Raw genomic sequence first — 17,255 nt, 5'->3', positions numbered from 1 at the left:
AACAATTGAGTGGAGGCTTGTATAACAACTAATAAAACTACAAAAACAAGATAGAAGTGGCTGAAATGAGTTTGAGGGTTAATTTTTACATTGTGTTTAAAACATCACCACTGACTCCCAAAAGTATTGACACAGCCTGTTAATTACTGGGGCAGAAAACTGTGCAATTATTGATCTCATTCAAACAGCCAAATCCATTATTTGAATGACAGCACTGACATCAGGGCAACTGAACACTTTAATCTCTTTCTGACCTAGCTAGGTCAAGTAACGCTGAACACCAGAAAACATGTTTAAAATACCAAGGAACGCATGTGCAGCTGTCTGCTTTACATTTGGAGGGCTGCTTTACATTTTCCTCTCTTATGACATTTTTACGCTTTTTTTTTTATTATTTATTATGCATTATTCATTGTCCTAAATGTATGTATGAGGAAAGCTTCTTACTTGTACAAACTGAAAAGGTGCTTTAAAGAAAATAAGGTTTACTGGGCTGTTTAAATAATATTGACTTCCTTAAAATGACCATTTCTTTCCAGTAAAATGTTACCTACATGCGCATTTGTGTCGTTATATATGTTACGCTGCTCAATGCAGACCCGACGTCTCTTACTTCCGGTGAGAAAAGCAAGAACATACTTGATTCTTGGACAATAAAGTTACGTTAATATCGGAATAGTGTCTCTCGAGTAATACTGAAGAATAGCCTATAATCTAAGACACCACCATGCAACACGAGAACTCCGGATCGACAGTCCGGTTTCATCTGCGCTACATTTACGAGCGTTAGACCAATCAGGACTCATTTAAAATCAATTGGCAACTTTCACAAAAGCTCCCACTGCCGTTTTCCATCGAAAGTGGCAATGATAGGTGCACAATTTACGTAAACCAGTTAAGCCAACGTCTCATTAAACGTTAAAGTCATTCTTAAAACGTAAGCGACACTCGTAATAACGTTGTGTCTTTAATTAAACACCATGTACATCTTCAGTTAGCATGCGGATGCATGCTAACTGAAGATGTACATGGTGTTTAATTAAACACTGTATTTCATGCAGCGGTTAAACAGACTGTAGTATCCGATGACTTACTGGAAAGCAAATGCTTATTCGTTAGCTAGACCCCCCGACACAAATAGAGCAGAAGGTGTTAGAAACTTATCGGCTCGAGGCGGGCCCAAGTTGCTAGCCCGCTAACCTTAGCATGGCTAACGTGAAAGCTAGCTAGTTTCCGCAGAGAGCGGGAGTCTGCATTATCAACAGAAGAGTGGATATTTACCCCCTAGATCAATTCCACGACCGAAATGCTTCCCCCGTTAGCTGAGTTGCGTCAAGCCAACGGTCCTCGCCTCCCTCCGTCGCCGGTGTGTGCCTGTGTCAGTGTGTGATTTCTGCTGTATCAGAGACAATATGGCAGACCACTACGTCCGCGAGTATTGCGACGGGGGCCGTAGAGGGACAAACCACTGCACAGGTGCCGACCACCTAAAAAGCGTGGTAACTGTCATTGTCAGTTTTTGTTTCGGCTGTACTCCATCGCATTGGGCGTGTTTTAGGAGTCAAACTGTGCAATATATTTGACTGGCCAGTCAGCGAGATTTAATTCTTATTTGTATGCGTTTCGTTCCCGTGGATCAGTCTAAATCCATGGGGGGGCCACAAAACTCGTAGCAATGGAAGATGGCCTATTGACTGCTATAAAAAGCATACTAGATGGCTGCAGCCTGATGGGTTCTTCACAACTAACTAAATAACACGACTTAATTCAAGTTGATGTTAACATGTTACCTACCTCAGGTTGAAGTGAGTGCTGCTTCATTTCATTCAAAGCACAATGTTTTTTCAGTATTTACCTACTGATAAGGTAATCAGAAGAAAAGTTCATTTTTAAACTTGAATCTTTTTGAATTGCACTTTTCGTTTAAAATGTATTCTAAGTTTGTGGATAAAAGCTGCTCCTCAAGACACTGCCTTGTTTTCCATAGTGCAGTGTTGGTTGTCATAGATTCAGTGAGTGAGTATTCTCAGCTAAAGTTACATAATTTGAGTCTTTTTTTAAACTACTTCTCAGTAGTCAGACTTTTTTATTTCATGTTTGTGTATGAAAGCACTGTGAGTCTGTTAAAACAGGCAGAAGTTACTGTATGTTGTATTACCTCTTGTCCTTAAGATGCACTTTTTGGTTTGTAATTTACTGTAAAAGGGAATATTTCTAACTTTTTTTTGTGTGCATTCTGTGATATTCTGTACTATCTCAGGTTCAAACTGCACCATCTTTTCATTAAAATAAGTGATGGTGGGTACCACTGGTGTCGACTAAAGAAGTACCTGGGGCCTTGGTAGGAGGGCCGTGGCCCAGATAAGCAGTCAGAGACACCTATAGGCGATAGTTAGGCAGGTTTTGGCCCGTAGGTCAGTAAACTTTACATTACATTTGTATTATATGTATTCTTTATCAAATCACAAATCTTGAAAAGGCCTTAACAAGTTGCACCAAATGAGATATACCTTTACGTTACCGCCTGGCAAAAAGGGATGGCTGCATTGTTCACGGGTAAGAACATGGTTATTCAAACATCTTTATATTGTCTTTATCATTGCCATTTATGAAAGGTTACAATAGTTTAACAAATCAAAATAAAGAGAAATAACATTGATTTCCTTTATTTCCTCACAATTTCCAAAAGGGGGCGCCACAGCATTCAAAAACCTCAAACACTACTTCAGCCTGCTCATCTTTCAGCAACCCCCTTCTTTTGTTTTAGATAACGAACAATTCTGACTCTCAGTATAAAACTGTGACAATGTGGGTGTGATGCTGGAGCCCTGTATCAAAGTCTAGTTGTAAGACTGGAATTATTATATGATGAGGAGCAACGTTTTGTAGGATATCATGAGGATACGTCGCATGATCACATAGTACATATTCTTAAATACAGTTGATCCAAATAAAAAAGTAATCCAAATCTCTGCCCTTGAGCCACCAATAGGATAACAGTTTAATGTGCATAAATGCAGAATTAGCCAGAGCCATGACACGTTTCTATCTCACTTTTATGCCAGCAACCACTTAGCCATTATCGGATGAGTGACACATGTTAAATGGCGGGAGACTCCCTTTTGGCATCGCTCAACGAGAAACAAAGTCACATGTCACTGTTGTGTTGTGTCCGCACACTCCTCCTTCTCCGCACACGCAGCAGGCCGGTCCAGGAGGTTGTTGAGGGCAGCAGGGTTCTGTCAGCAAGACTATTCATTGTGCTCTTTGGGGGCCTTGATTGAGGATATCCTCTAAACAATTGCCATTGGTGTTGAAACTGGTTCAAAGTTACACATATATTCTTCCTCCCATCCATCTCCCAGTTACAAGAGGCTCCGAGCAGTGAACGATTGCACTTATTGCTCTGAGGATCATTCTTCATGTCTTGTTAAAATGCAGATCCACAGGCTTCTGCAAATATGGAGGAGAGTTTTCCCCATGCAGTGTCACAACTTCATAAATGTAGCTTTGTGTGTGTGTGTTTCTGGATCGAGGGGAACGTTATCTCCCATGAATCTCTCTGCCAAACAAAGGCTACCTGCGATTACTCTGCTGCAAACTCGAGGGTCGAAGGGAAGTGCACAGTGAAGCTTAAGTATATGTCGGGGAACACGGGATGAAAGCGTATATTCACCCATCTGAAGAATCAGCTTTATTGTTGGTGATTTTTTTAAATCAGGATTATGTACAGTATATATATATATATATATATACGTATATATATATATATATATATATATATATATATATATATATATACGTATATATATATATATATATATTATACTTGATATTTTATTTAGGCATTTTTGTTTAACAAGAAAACAACCTTAAAAAGAAAGAATAAATGAAATGAACCATGCATCTGGCCAAGTGGGCCATAAAGAAAGAAGACAAATAAAAAAATCTTTAAGCAGGTAAATAAGTAAAAACAAGAAAACAAAGCAGTCAAAACAACCATGCAACACTTCAAAAGCATCGTCAGTCAAAAAATTATATTCAAATAGTTCTATTCACAGGGTTTCATTAACTTAGTTTTAAACTTATATATATGGGGTTGCATCTTGGTGAAACATAGTGCTTGTCTTAGATACTGAGCCTCTAGAGCCAACACAATCCAGAAACCCGTGAGGTTAGGGAGGGCGAGTCTCCTGCCACACAGTACAGTATATGCCGTACAGTATATTTTAGAAGTAAAGTACTTCACTATATGCCAAGATAACAGGAAGAAAGCACCATGTGTCTGCTAAGAAAGCTTTTGGTGCAGCGATGGACGTCAGGCTGCTGCGGAAGTCTGCCTCTTTCCTCCTTCAGAGCGGTCTGTGCAGACATATTGTAGTAGTATTTTGACAGGGAGAGAAATCAGGCCTCAGATTAGTCACCTTTCACCTCGGCATGATGGACCGCCGCCCTAAGACTGAGGTAGAGAGCAGGAGCAGGAGCCAAGTGGAGAGCAATCAGAGCCCTGCCCCGGTGGACTGATATTGTCTCTACTAATGTTTCAGGTCATTCCACCGCTTCCTCCCGCCGCATGTTGGGAGGGAAACAATAGTCCCGAGAGTGTCCGCTGCTGAGAGGAGTGTGTCGGCCCACACGGAACACTCGCCCACACACTCATCTGCTCTGCCAAACCGATATGTCAGTGATATTGGTTCTGCCGGACATCAGCAGACAGGGTCACTCCACTCTGATTTATAATGATGGAGGTTTCCTTTTATGAATTTAAATGTTCAAGGATAGGGTTGGTTAACTTGAGAAACTAGAGTTTTGAGTTACGCTAGATTTTCAAAATGATCCAAACTACAAATCCAGTTCAGTGTTTACATCTCTTTCCTAAAGATCGCAGCTAGCAGCTCTCACTCCAAACGTTGCTGAATCTAGCAAGAAAGCCACCAAGTCAGCAACTGCGAGAGCCACTCCCCCAAAATGATCATTATGACGTAAACTAGGAACATGGCTACTGTTCGTACTCACAGCTGTCAACAGGCCAAATAAAAGGATTGGAACTAAAGGTTGCATTGATCTTATTTGATCTTAGTCAGTGTCTTATTTTAAATCACATCTTGAAACCCATTTTTATAGAATTGCTTTTAAGTGCGTCCTTTTATGCGGTTCTTTTGTTCCCCTGGTTTTGTTTGTTTGTTTTATATATTTGTTAGTTTTCTATTCCATTTGCTCTTTTTGTTTGTTTGTGTTTGGTTTTGTTGTGTTCATTGCCTTAAGGCCTTTAGGTCTTTTTTGCCTTCTGTTTTCTCAAATGTTTACCTGTATTGATGTTATGTAGGACTGCGCTGTTTTTAAAGGTGCTAAATAAATAGAGTTATTATTATTATTATAATATTATTTAATTCATCACGTTTTCTAGAGGAACCACTGATGCAGAAGAGGACGTTTTAATGTCAGTGAGGCGTGTGAGGCTCTTTCTGATAATAACTCTGGATGTCCCTTGACACGTCAAGCACATTGTCTGAGTTTTGTCTGTATTGGATGTCAGTATATTTATAATTGATCAGTTCTGTGCACAAATAGAAAGGGATCGTTGGTTTGGACATCAGGGATGTGGAGTGATGTTGTTACACTACACTGACATTTAATGCACTTTAATGTGTAGCCTTTTTACAAGCCAAAGTAATTCCCATTGTGAGTGTACCATAACCTAAATTAAATAAGTATTGATATCAGCCTACAAATAGTCTTATCAGTCGAACTCGATGTACAACGCACACACACACACACACACTACTGTGTTCGGCCAATGCCTGTTTTGGTTGCTGTAGAGGACTGAGGTTGCTCATTGCTCTCCCACTCCACCCATCAATGGAAAACAATCGTAAAAAATCGGAAGCGGCCTATTGAAGGCCGCTGTCCCATTAAAAGAGCCCCCAGTGCGTGTCCGATGGCGATTACTCCAAAACTGCAGGGTTGAACAAGAGGCGGTGAGGGGGCGGAAGGTGTCTGCCCTGTCAAACAGTTGAGCTACAGCACCACGAGGGTCTGTTTAGGGCTAAGTGTGATGGAGGGGAACTGTATCGCATCTTCCTATTTGCACCATGGCTGTCCTTGGCTAATGCTCACCAGATGGGGCCGAAGATCGGTAAAGCGCCGCTGACAACTTTGACGTATTAATTTACGATTCATCTTCTTTCGGCCCTATGCATCTTCTTCTTTTTTTTACATCAGAACCCAGTGCTGGTACATTTTCTAAATGTCCTATATCCACAGATTGTGTTATGAATAGTCAAGAATTTACTTCATCTACATGAGACCTTTAATGATTTTATGTTATTTTTAATGTGACTCAGCCATGCTTTTCCCACACACAAATTAGAAGAAGCATCAAGACACTGCAGGTCTTTTTGGGCCCCCGATTGATGATGAAAGCTGGCACTGACCCAGAGCCCAGGACCCCACGGGGAGGGCCTCGGCAGGGTCGAGGGCTCGGGCCTTTTTCCTTTCTGGTCCTCTACGACATCCTCCTGCATGCGGGGGCCTCTGGGAGCCATTGAGCGGGGCTCCGCCGGGCCCTCGGAGCTGCAGGATAAGCTCACACAGCAGCTTCTAATTAGGCCTCAGCTCTGACAGGTGGAGAGAAACTGGAGGGGTTGGGAAGCTGTGCAGTTATTTGTGCTGCCCCAGAAGACTGCAAGTGCAATAACTTTCTTCCAGAGGGGTGTACCCCCGAACATCAGCTCAGGGGTGATTTAAAGGATTCAGTTTAGTCATAACTGCGTTGTCAGACTGCGATAAATCTCCCGGCTGGCTGTGACTCGGCTGTTGTACCGCCCACTGTGATAATAAGTAACGTCTGAGTGCTTTTGTAAGGAATAGTTATGGCAGAAATACAGAGGCCCTATAGGTATCATACAATATTGTAGTGTATATGGATATGCTATTCTCAACATAAACACAAACAGAGATGTGTCCCATGCACAGATGAAAGCACAGCTAAGTACTTTATGTATACATCAGCTGCTCATGTTGCGGTAAAAAACAAAAATCCAGAAATGCTAAATCAACCATTACATGATACCTGTTTTTGCATGTGTTGCCCTCTAACCATAAATTGTACACACTTAAATGAGACATGTCATGCTAATTTTCAGGTTCGTATTTGAATTTTGGGTTTCTAGAACATGTTTACTTGCTTGAATGTTTAAAAAGACACATTTTTAACCACTAGTCTGCTCTTCTCAAGATGTGGGCGATGCATTCTAAGTGACATAAGAAGGGGAGCCAAAACCAATTGGCATGTCAAATCACATGTTTTATAATCTAGACAGCCCACAGAAAAGTGACACGGTTGTCTTATTTCACAGTTGGTGGGTTGGTAATTATGGTAGATGGAGGTTTATCATTGTGGACTCTGTGAAGAGGACCAGATCCCTGCTGTATGTGTGTATGAAGAACTCATTTTGAGCTAACAAAAATAAATCTTAGTTTCAGGTAATACATTAATGAAAACAGAGTTCTGAATATCATATTCCAAATCTGCTAATAGACACCCCCGTAATGCACTGAACCGTTGCTTTTTATATTTGATGAGAAATACTGCAGTACATTGTGTGATCGTTACAAGGTCATGCGGTGCAGATTTTTCAAATCAATCTGCTGGTTTTCATCCTTTAACACATCTTAACCTCTGAGCACTTTTTCCATTGCTTTAGGTTCATCCGATACATTTAAAACAAAAAAAACAGGTTTCTATCTGTCTTCATGTACAATGATTGCGTAACATTCATTCATCAGCAGCTGTGTTTGTCTGGACACAGGGTGCTCGGGAATATTAGCTGTGACTAATCAACACCACATGTGGATCCCAACGCCGGAGATTTACTACCAGAGCAGAATCATGCCAAAGATCAGGCCTCAGATTTCTGTATTTTCCTGGATACCATGCTCCAAATGTCCGTGACTTTGAATTAAGTGTTATTCATGGAAACAGAAAATGTATGCATAGTGGAAAACTAGATTCCGTGTTTGACTTGTCAAATGCGAGAATGCACACATTTGTGAACTTATACACGCAAATCTTTTTCTCAGCTCCCAACACCAAAGTCTGAACTCTGCTTCTTCCTGTCCATGGTTGATCTTGTTGGCTCGGCTCCAGTAATATGTTACACCCCCTGATGGTCCCCATGAGTAATCATCAGTCACCACAATAGATCCAACACCACTAATTTGTGTCCTTCCTGTTTTGCCGTTACCTTTTCCCTGAGTTGACTCTGATTCATGCCTTCCTAACTGGCACTGTGCACCTACCACCTTGACTGTGGTCACACGCTGCTGGGATTCAACCCTTCCAGAGAGAGACCCGCTGAGGAAGAGATTGATTACTTCCTCTGCTGAGAGTCCTTGGCAATGCTCAGACGCAGGGGGCAAACCTGCATTGGAAATCCCCGTATAGGTTTCCTCCTCTAAACGGTTCGGATGCCATTAAGGGTTAAGTGGTTTGTTCTTTGCTGTCCTACATTTACATGAACTCTATGTGCATTTAGGACCTTTGAAAAAGGTTCTGAACACACAAATTACATTCCATGGCATAAACACTTACCCACCATTAGGTTGTTTTGGTTTCATCGATCGAGGTTTTGATATATCCATATAGCACTGGCTATGAGATTTACACAGAACAAGCTGTCAAACCTTTTCTTTCGGGCTATTTCTTCAATAGAAAGTAATTCAGCTGAAAAATGTGTTCCGGGAAATGCAGAGATTGATGCTGCTGTTTTGTATTGGACCGGAGAGTCAGATATCTCAAGAGCTGGAGAAAACTGAAACTAAATCGATAATAGAAATTGAATATTTAGATATTCGCAATATTACACCACGACTGTGGTGACATTCCTGGAAAGAAAAATGTGTTTCTCCTTTGTACTGACACAAACAAAATGCAACCATTCATAGAATTTTTAAAAACTCACGTTTCAACAAAAAAAGACTAGAATTCCATAGTTTTCACTCAAATGGCTATTCTATATCACCCAGGACTGCAATCTGTTGAGAAGCCATTGTGAAGGCAAACAAGTGAGCCACGTCTATGTAAAAATAAATTTTATTTCAAAGTAGATTACAACATGTAATGGAAAAAAGCAAACAAAGTAGTGTCCCACAAGTTGCACGCAACTTCACAACCCTTTCTTAGGGGAACGCAGCGGTCTGCCCTCTGCAAGTCTGTTTGTGAGCCGAGCTTCCTGAAATCCTCTTAGTTTGATCCCAAAGAACGATGCAAACTTTCATGGGAGTTAGTCTCATCAGTATCTTATACCCAATACAGTCGCCCGTGTAAGAGGATAGGCACCAAGAGCCTCTCCATGTCTCTGACGGGACCATCTGTCCAGTAGTCCTGCTAAGGCTTTGGTCATTTCACATGTGTCTAAAGAGTTTGACCTATTGTATAATAGGCGGATTATGAGACAACGGGTCCTAGGCACAGGCGTGCAATAGGCCCGACCATCACATGTGAGCAAGACACACAGACGTTAGAGCTGTTTAGCCTCTTTTTGTTGTTGTTTTTTGGTCTTTTTTTCTGTGGTTGTTTTTGTAGTGCCTTTGCATCAGCTTGTAGTTGTTTTGGTCTCTTTGTAGTCTTTTTGTTTTTCCTTTGTGGTCATTTTGAGTCTCTTCCTTTTTGTAGGTGAAGGCCAGCGGGGCCATCAGTTCATTTATTGAAGAACTTTAAGCTCATCTAAAGCAAAGATAGCTGCATTAAAATCTTTGTTTTGAATTTGAGTGTCAAAGATATCCTTTTATTTACATTTGGATTATGCCTTTAAGTAATAATATGGAATTAGCATCATCATGCTGCTTGGTGATAATACACCTTTTAGTAATACAGAGTGGGTAATGTTGTATATTCTGTGGTCTGCAGATTTCAAACTGTACAAATTAACAATGTAAAAAACAGTTAGACGTGTGTCACTTCCTGTTCTAGTAAGAACATATTGTGCTTGAAGACTCAATAAATATTCTGCTCCTGAAAGACATTGTGTAGAATTCCACTGGATGACTATTTTACCAATCCCCTGAACATGTTTGTCAGTCAAAGGAATAGAAGGTCCATGTAGCAGCATTCATTTTCTCCCTTTAGCAATATTGCCCTCTGACTTTAGTTAGTGCTGGGAGGTGTGAGTGTGTCTGCTGGTGATGGTTTTGGTGCCAATCCTCTCATCTCATACAGGGCAAAGTGAGCAATGAGTCAAACCACAAAGTCAGAGTCGTCCTCAAAGACTGAGCTGCTGTCAGACTAGGAACGAGCGGTCGTGGAGGTTTCCCCAAAGTCTGCTCCGAAGAGTCGGTTCAATCCTCCTCGCAGACAGTTTCACCGCCGACTGATTTGTCTCGCGCCGCTCCCGTGCGTTTTCATGCAGTCTCGCCTGTCTTTCACCTGCGGACAGAGAGGGAGGTTAATGTTACTGTGTGCCGATAGGAAATATATTTTCTGACCAAAATACAACTTCTAAGTTCAGTTGTTTTGATGTACTTTCCTAAGAGCACATTCATTTGTCCAGTGCAATCACCTGTCGAAAGTGGATTAATCACAGTAGTATCTCCATGCACTAAATGATATGGCACAAATAAATACACAATAAATACACAATAAATACACAATAAATAGGGTTTAACGCCAAGATGGACCCTTGTCCATGTTTTACTGAGATGCATGTAGTTTATTCCAGCCTCCAAAGTGGAACAGGCTCATCCCACTCAAACAACTTTCTGAAAAAGTCCAACAAGCGGAGATGTACATTTACTCAAACTCAGCATAGAGGAGAACAAGTGTTTTTTTTCCAATGAAAAAAAACACTTGTTCCACACAGCTCTCATCCCTACATTCATTCATTCATTCTGACAGTACAAGATGTCCCACCAGAATTAATGGTGGGTCCCATTCTTAAAAACAATATTCATTTTTATTCAGACTTTTTTTGCGTTGAGTTGCCCATCTTTCTTCATGACCATTTATGAATGTGCAACTTTTGTGGTCTCTCGTCCATCCACTGTTATCCATCAATTATTATCTTTTCAGAAAAATTATGATTTTATTGGACGTTCGGCACACAAATGAACCAGCAAGTATGTATGGAACGATGATAAATAGTGGACTGACTATTTATACAAGTTGAAAGTAAATTGTAAATAGCTTTGCATGTATACTGTATAGAAAGAGAGAGAGAGAGAGAGAGAGAGAGAGAGAGAGAGAGAGAGAGAGAGAGAGAGAGAGAGAGAGTTTGAGGAAAAGAAGACACTGTGTGAGACTTTCCCTGAATGAATATCTCACCCCTCTCCGCTGGTTGCTGAGGCAGAACGTGCAGATGTTGCGGGGCTTCTTGGCTCCCCCGCCCGCCTTCCCGTCCTTGTAGCCCGCGCTCAGGCACGGCTGGCCGTCCTGCCTCCCGTCCCCGACCACCAGCACGTTGGCCAGGTGCGCGATGTAGCTGCTCGCCAGGCGCAGCGTCTCGATCTTGGAGAGCTTGCGGTCCACCGGCTCCGTGGGGATGAGCGTGCGCAGCGCCGTGAAGGCCGTGTTGACGTTCTGGGTCCGGTGCCTCTCGCGGGCGTTCGCCGCGTTCCGCTGCGGCACCGCGCCGCCCGACTCCCGCAGCCCGTAGCCGTCCTCGGGAATCCCGCAGCAGCCGTAGCCCTGGTCGGTGCTGCCATCGCTCTCGCTGCGGTTCCCCTCCTCGTCGTCCGACATCGAGGTCAGGTCAGCGGGGTAAGAGAAGGAGTGCGTCGAGACCGGCCGCAGCATAGTGAAAGCCATCATGTGGAGGCAAGTGTTCCCCGGGAGGGAGGGGAGGGGAGCCGATCCCGTGTGTTCAAGTCCGAAAACAGCTGCATGCAGGCGAGAGCGGCGCGTGGAAAGTCGCTGCAACAAGTCAAACCCAGTTTGTTGTGACACTTCCCCCGCAGGGTGGACGGTCCAGTGTGGTGGGGCGCGCGTGAGGCGCGCTCTTATAGCGGCTACAGGAGCCTCAGCTGGAGGAGAGGGTGGGTGGGGCACATGCAGGGGGCTCACACATTTCCTCCCAAATGTTTTGGTCCTAAAAGTCGCAGGCATCGGGTTATGGACGCGCCTCCTGCCCGATGAGCCTCAGGTTTAGAGGAGTGTGGACGTTTCTTGGGGAGAAACTGTCACTTCAGGGACGGGATGACTTTGGAGTGGTAGTTTGGTGACCTTGAGATGCAGATGCTTCATCACAGAGCAGCACAGCGGTTCACTGAGGGGGTTGAAGACGATGCAGCATAACTAAGAACATGAACTAAAGTAGCCCTCTGTGCTTCACTAGAACCGTGGACTTTGCTTCAGTACTTTGTTCTCCACTGCTGCGGCCTGGTGTCACGGGAAGGTCGTGCGGTTACCGTGAAGCTGCTGCAGTTAGGTTAGTAAGATCCAGGGCTTTAAACAAAAACACTAAGTTAAACTCAAACAACTTTACAGACGTCATTTACTTCATTTCAAAATATGAGTTTTGTCTGTGACATCACTAACAGTTTGGGGCATCTCTCGACCACCTTGTTGAAAGACCCGCCCCTCGAATGAGAGACATATATCCCAAAATAATAGTGGGTCCTGTCTGTAACATTTGCTTTTAATGCAGGCTTTTTTTTTTTTTTGCTTGATGCATTCATGAGGGTCGCGAGTGTATGTCAAAAAGTGACATCACAATCAGACAGGTTCCTTGGCGGGAGGCTTCAGTGCGGCAGATTTTCACGCCAATGGAGATCTCTGAGGATTCCTGAGTATGTCGGTTTGCCACGAGGAGAATAGAGTCTACAAGATCCTGGGGTTTCCACGTCACGGTTCTACGCTCGCATCCGACAGTCCTTGCGAAAGTATAACCGAGGCTAACAGCGAAGTTGCTCTTTCTGCATCCCCAAAGGGTCCGCTAGGATTCACTAGGGTCCGTTAGTGTTCATAGGGCCTGCTCGGGTTCACTATAGGGTCTACTAGGGTCTGCTCTGAGTGATTAAAGCCTCAGTTATACACCCCAAAAATTGGATGCTTACATGGACGGGTGCTGACACCACGGACGTAGTAGTCTGGTTCTTTTTTTACTGTCCTCTTGGAAGACGTTCCACACATGCGAAGCTGATCACTACGCTACACGTAGCTCGCGCAGCCACAACAAATTGGCCTTATTACTTACTAGTTGACTATAGGTTGTAGAAAATGAAGCTCTGGTTCAGCCCTGAAAAACAGGATTATGCTCTTTTTTTTTCGCTTCGAAGCAAAACACAACTTTTTCTAACAAGTCCCTAAAAAATCTGGCTACTCTCCTTTCAGCAAATAGAAAGTATACAAAACACTCTCCCTTCCTTGACACCGTTCCTCTCTGCTGATAACGTTCGCCCAGCCCCTATAGATTTAGGGAGGCGCTCCTAATAAACTGGCATATGGCATGAGGCTTTTGTGGCTTCTTGCACCTTGCAGACATTTCATGCGGGTCAGAATGTCCTCTCAAATTCCTCACGGAAATTCCATTCAAAATCTGCTTCAGTTCGACCAGAGTCTCTCCACCTTTTCTGCTTTCTTTTTCAGGCGACAGTTGGACGGATGTCAAGCTGTGAATATCCAAAAAACATTTAAAATAAGGTCATTTAGCAAATGATTAGGTTGAGAAAAAAAAAGTTTATTTCAAACTACAAGCACAGCATCGTCAAGAAAAGCACATGTTGAAATGTACAGCAGTTCAAGTGTTCCCTCCAGATGATTTCTAGAAACACAGTCGGCCCCCGGTGCAGGCTCCTTGTCCTCAGAGGGCCCGAGTGAGCGGTGGCTCTACAGTTGCCCTGAATCAGTTTGTCTAATGGGTTAACTGCTGTGTGTAAATAAACACTCAGCAGATGCTGGAGGTGATCAAGCCTGAACTTTCTCTGTGGAAAACCCAGCAAATGGCTTCCAGATTGACCGGCGCTGGTGCAGGGGTCGGGAGGAGGGGCGACCGCTGGTAGAGGGGAGAGAAGGGAGAGAGTGTCATCGACGGGTCTGTTTTTACAAACGCGACCCCTCGACACATCAAACCCAGTCCCCCTCCCCCCACCGGCCCCTACCGGCTCAGCTGCACCAACAACGGCGACCCGGGTGGAACCTGGTTCCACTCATAAAGCAGGGACACCATGGTGTTTTACCACGCGCAGGCCAGCCAGCAACACGACCCCGCTGCACTCTCTCTACCCCCAACACCACCACGCTTCACAGTTTGGAACCGTAAATACTTTAACCCCCCCCCCCCCTCTCCAGCATCGACTCAAAGGAATGCCATTAAATGCCTGGTGAGGTGATTAAAGTCCTAATGAAGTGTGTGTCAGGGAAGATGTGAGAACGGTGCTCAATGAGAACTTCTTACGATGAAGTCTCACTGAATGCTTTTTGGAAGCTGATGACAACAGCATGGGATGACGCTGCCAGCAAATAATATGGAGTGCTGTTAGTCATAATCTTTCTGATATAAGGGATATTCTGAAGTCTTCTGAAATAGCAATTAGACGCGACACGAAAGGCTCCTCAAGCCATAGTCGTGGTTACAAGGGGCCTCATTATAGAAAAACAGGCTCACCGTTTGTCCTTTCTTAACTCAAGTTTCGAAGATAAAAAAAAACATCTTCCCATTACAGAAGCAATGTAGACCCCCTATCTTATAAGACATTGTAAGACAACTGTAACTGTACAACTGTAATGCATGTCCCGTCATGCCTGTGTCTTTGATTAGAAGTCACCGGGCTACTCGAGAGGGACAAGCCAGACTAGCTCGCCTGCTATCATGGACAAATAAGAGACAGGCGTTCAATTTGAGCTTTGAGCAAATTTTTAATGGATTGCCTCGGCGGACGATACATACACATTAATACATCCGGGAAATTGTAAGCGTTTATCACAAGGTTTGAGTAGCCTTTTAATCCTTATATTCCCATTGTATTCCCCATCTTCATCGTCATTGTTAGAGACCTTGCAACAGTCAATTACAATTTAGGACAGGGTCTATGCTGTCCCAAGAATCCTAAATTCTGTATTAGCTTGATTCCTATGTTTAAATAACATAGGATTATCTTTTCTAAATTCCTAATTCCTGAAATTTGCTAATGATTGCTATTGTCATGTCAGCAAATTGTTCAGACAGGTTTGGATGACTTTGAATTTCATAATTTTGTATATTGACAATGGCATACGTTATAATGTATAATGTGAAAGGTGACTCATGCAGTGACTGTCTGCTACAGTAGTGTTGCTATGGTAAGGATGGCCTCTGAGCAAGGTGTCACCACGGGTTTGCACCCGACGACTCACGCTAGCACAGAGCTGACAGGTGTTCACTAGGTTGCAACCTGCAACCTCACCACTAGATGCCACCAAATCCTACACACTGGTCCTTTGAAAAATAAAACATCTTTTGGCAGTGTTACACCGTGTCAGCCATCATATCACTGACTCGCTGATATCTTACTTTTAATAAAAGACCAATACAAATGGCCAAAGGGAATTTTCTTTTGTCTATACTACATCTAAAATAAAAAAAAACAGATCCCTAAAATGATGCAGATGCCAGACAGTATACTCCCCTCTGCAATATCCCCACTGCCCAGTATGGAGTGACGAGACGATGAGCGTATGGCCGGTCGATGTTAACCGTCTACTAGGAAAGTCAGATAACTTGACTCATCGGAAACAGCTGCACTGAGAAGAAAAGAGCCTCATACCAACGGCCAGCTGCAGCCTGCTGCAAGGGCCATTTATGAGTTTTGTGTGTGTGTGTGTGTGTGTGTGTGTGTGTGTGTGTGTGTGCTTTGAATAATTTAGACTAGAGTTTAATGTACAACAGCATCTACTGCATCTTTAAAAATAACTACTGTATATACTGTATATTTTGAATATCTCCAAAACAACAGTTGCATAGTCCTCCATTGTCGCAACTTTGCACAGAATTTCCCTGCATTTTGCTTGACCTGCTGTCTTCAACTAAGCGAGGCTAAGGTACCAACAGCAGCTAACACTAGCTTGGTTAACTAGCTTGGTTTAGCAAGGTGCAGCCATAATTCACGTTAACTGTGATATTAATTGGGAAGCTAATTTTGACAAGTGAAACACAGGCTTGTTTGTACTTACCGGAAAAAGAGAAGAGCTAACGAGGGTCTTTTAGGACAACCGAATGCTGACTAATGCTGTTTTAGTGACCTGTCAATCCCATTAGCCCGCCCTTAAGCGTCCCCTGCTTTATGATCTATCTCCCTCTCAATGGACCATCATTTACTAAATGAACATCATGCTGTGTTGAAGAAGACTGAAAACTAGAGATTGAGACATAAACTAATAAATCAAGTGAGAAGTAGAGTCATTTTATTTTTATCATAGACCAGAGGAGATTAGAGAGAAAATCAAGTTTAAAGCATTGGCCTCCCTTTTTAGAACCGGAGGTTGCCCCTCGCTACGGACGGACAGACACTGAAAGCAGAAATAGAAATGCCCTTCTGTCATGAGCTGATGTCAAAGAGTGACAAAACATGTATTCATAGAAAAACGGGCTAACTGCCCTGTAAAACAAAATACTGGAATTTAGTGAAATCAACTTTTTGTCATAAACTTTAGTTAATGCATAATTTTGTTATCTTAAAAGTTATATTGAGAGAAGTGGAAAGACTGTAAATATTCCATTGAATTGGACAACAAAACCCTGAAGTGTTCTGGAGTACTGAGAATCAAAAGTCCAGAAGTCATGACCCGGTTCCTGAAGATAATCCACAGACCTTGCTGTGTGAGCAGTTTCATGTACATGAAGGCAGACATCTTTGCAGCCAAGTGAAGCCGATGTGGAAGTATCTTAAAAATGCATTCTCTCTACTGACTCCTGCGGTTGCCAAAATAAGTCTGATTTGAATGGAAGTCTATGAGAAAATGACTCTACTTCTCACTTGATTTATTCCCTAAACCATACTTTTACAGGGGGAACCTTGGACTTTTTATTTATTATTTTAGCTGTCTTCTCCAGTGTCCTCGGTTGTAGCTACTCGGACCCTCAGATAACCCAGATAATGAATGCATCAGTCCAGTCGCCTCCCTGGGGTAAATTAGTTGCTGCTTCTCATGCAGTGCAAAGCTACTGTAACCCCCAGAACAGTAGCACCAGTATCATCTTTCATTCAACCCTCAATGTGACCTCAAGATAACACTCAGCCCTCATCTGCCCATCCTCCCCCGCGCCTTCACCCCCATGAAGACG

General features: G+C 43.0%; 1 pseudogene across 1 annotated transcript; it reads right to left on the bottom strand.

The window, feature by feature from the left end:
* Positions 1-10,360: 10,360 nt before the first annotated feature.
* On the bottom strand, positions 10,361-11,880 carry LOC306736828 (transcription factor 15-like; annotated as a pseudogene). Its single transcript has 2 exons — positions 11,321-11,880; positions 10,361-10,426 (listed from the first exon to the last, which is right to left on the bottom strand). The product of its transcript is annotated as a transcription factor 15-like (transcript).
* Positions 11,881-17,255: the final 5,375 nt, after the last annotated feature.

This window comes from Taurulus bubalis (assembly GCF_910589615.1).
Source record: "Taurulus bubalis genome assembly, chromosome: 5".
NCBI classification, from domain to species: Eukaryota; Metazoa; Chordata; class Actinopteri; order Perciformes; family Cottidae; genus Taurulus; species Taurulus bubalis.
This window is presented reverse-complemented; position numbering and strand designations above follow the sequence as displayed.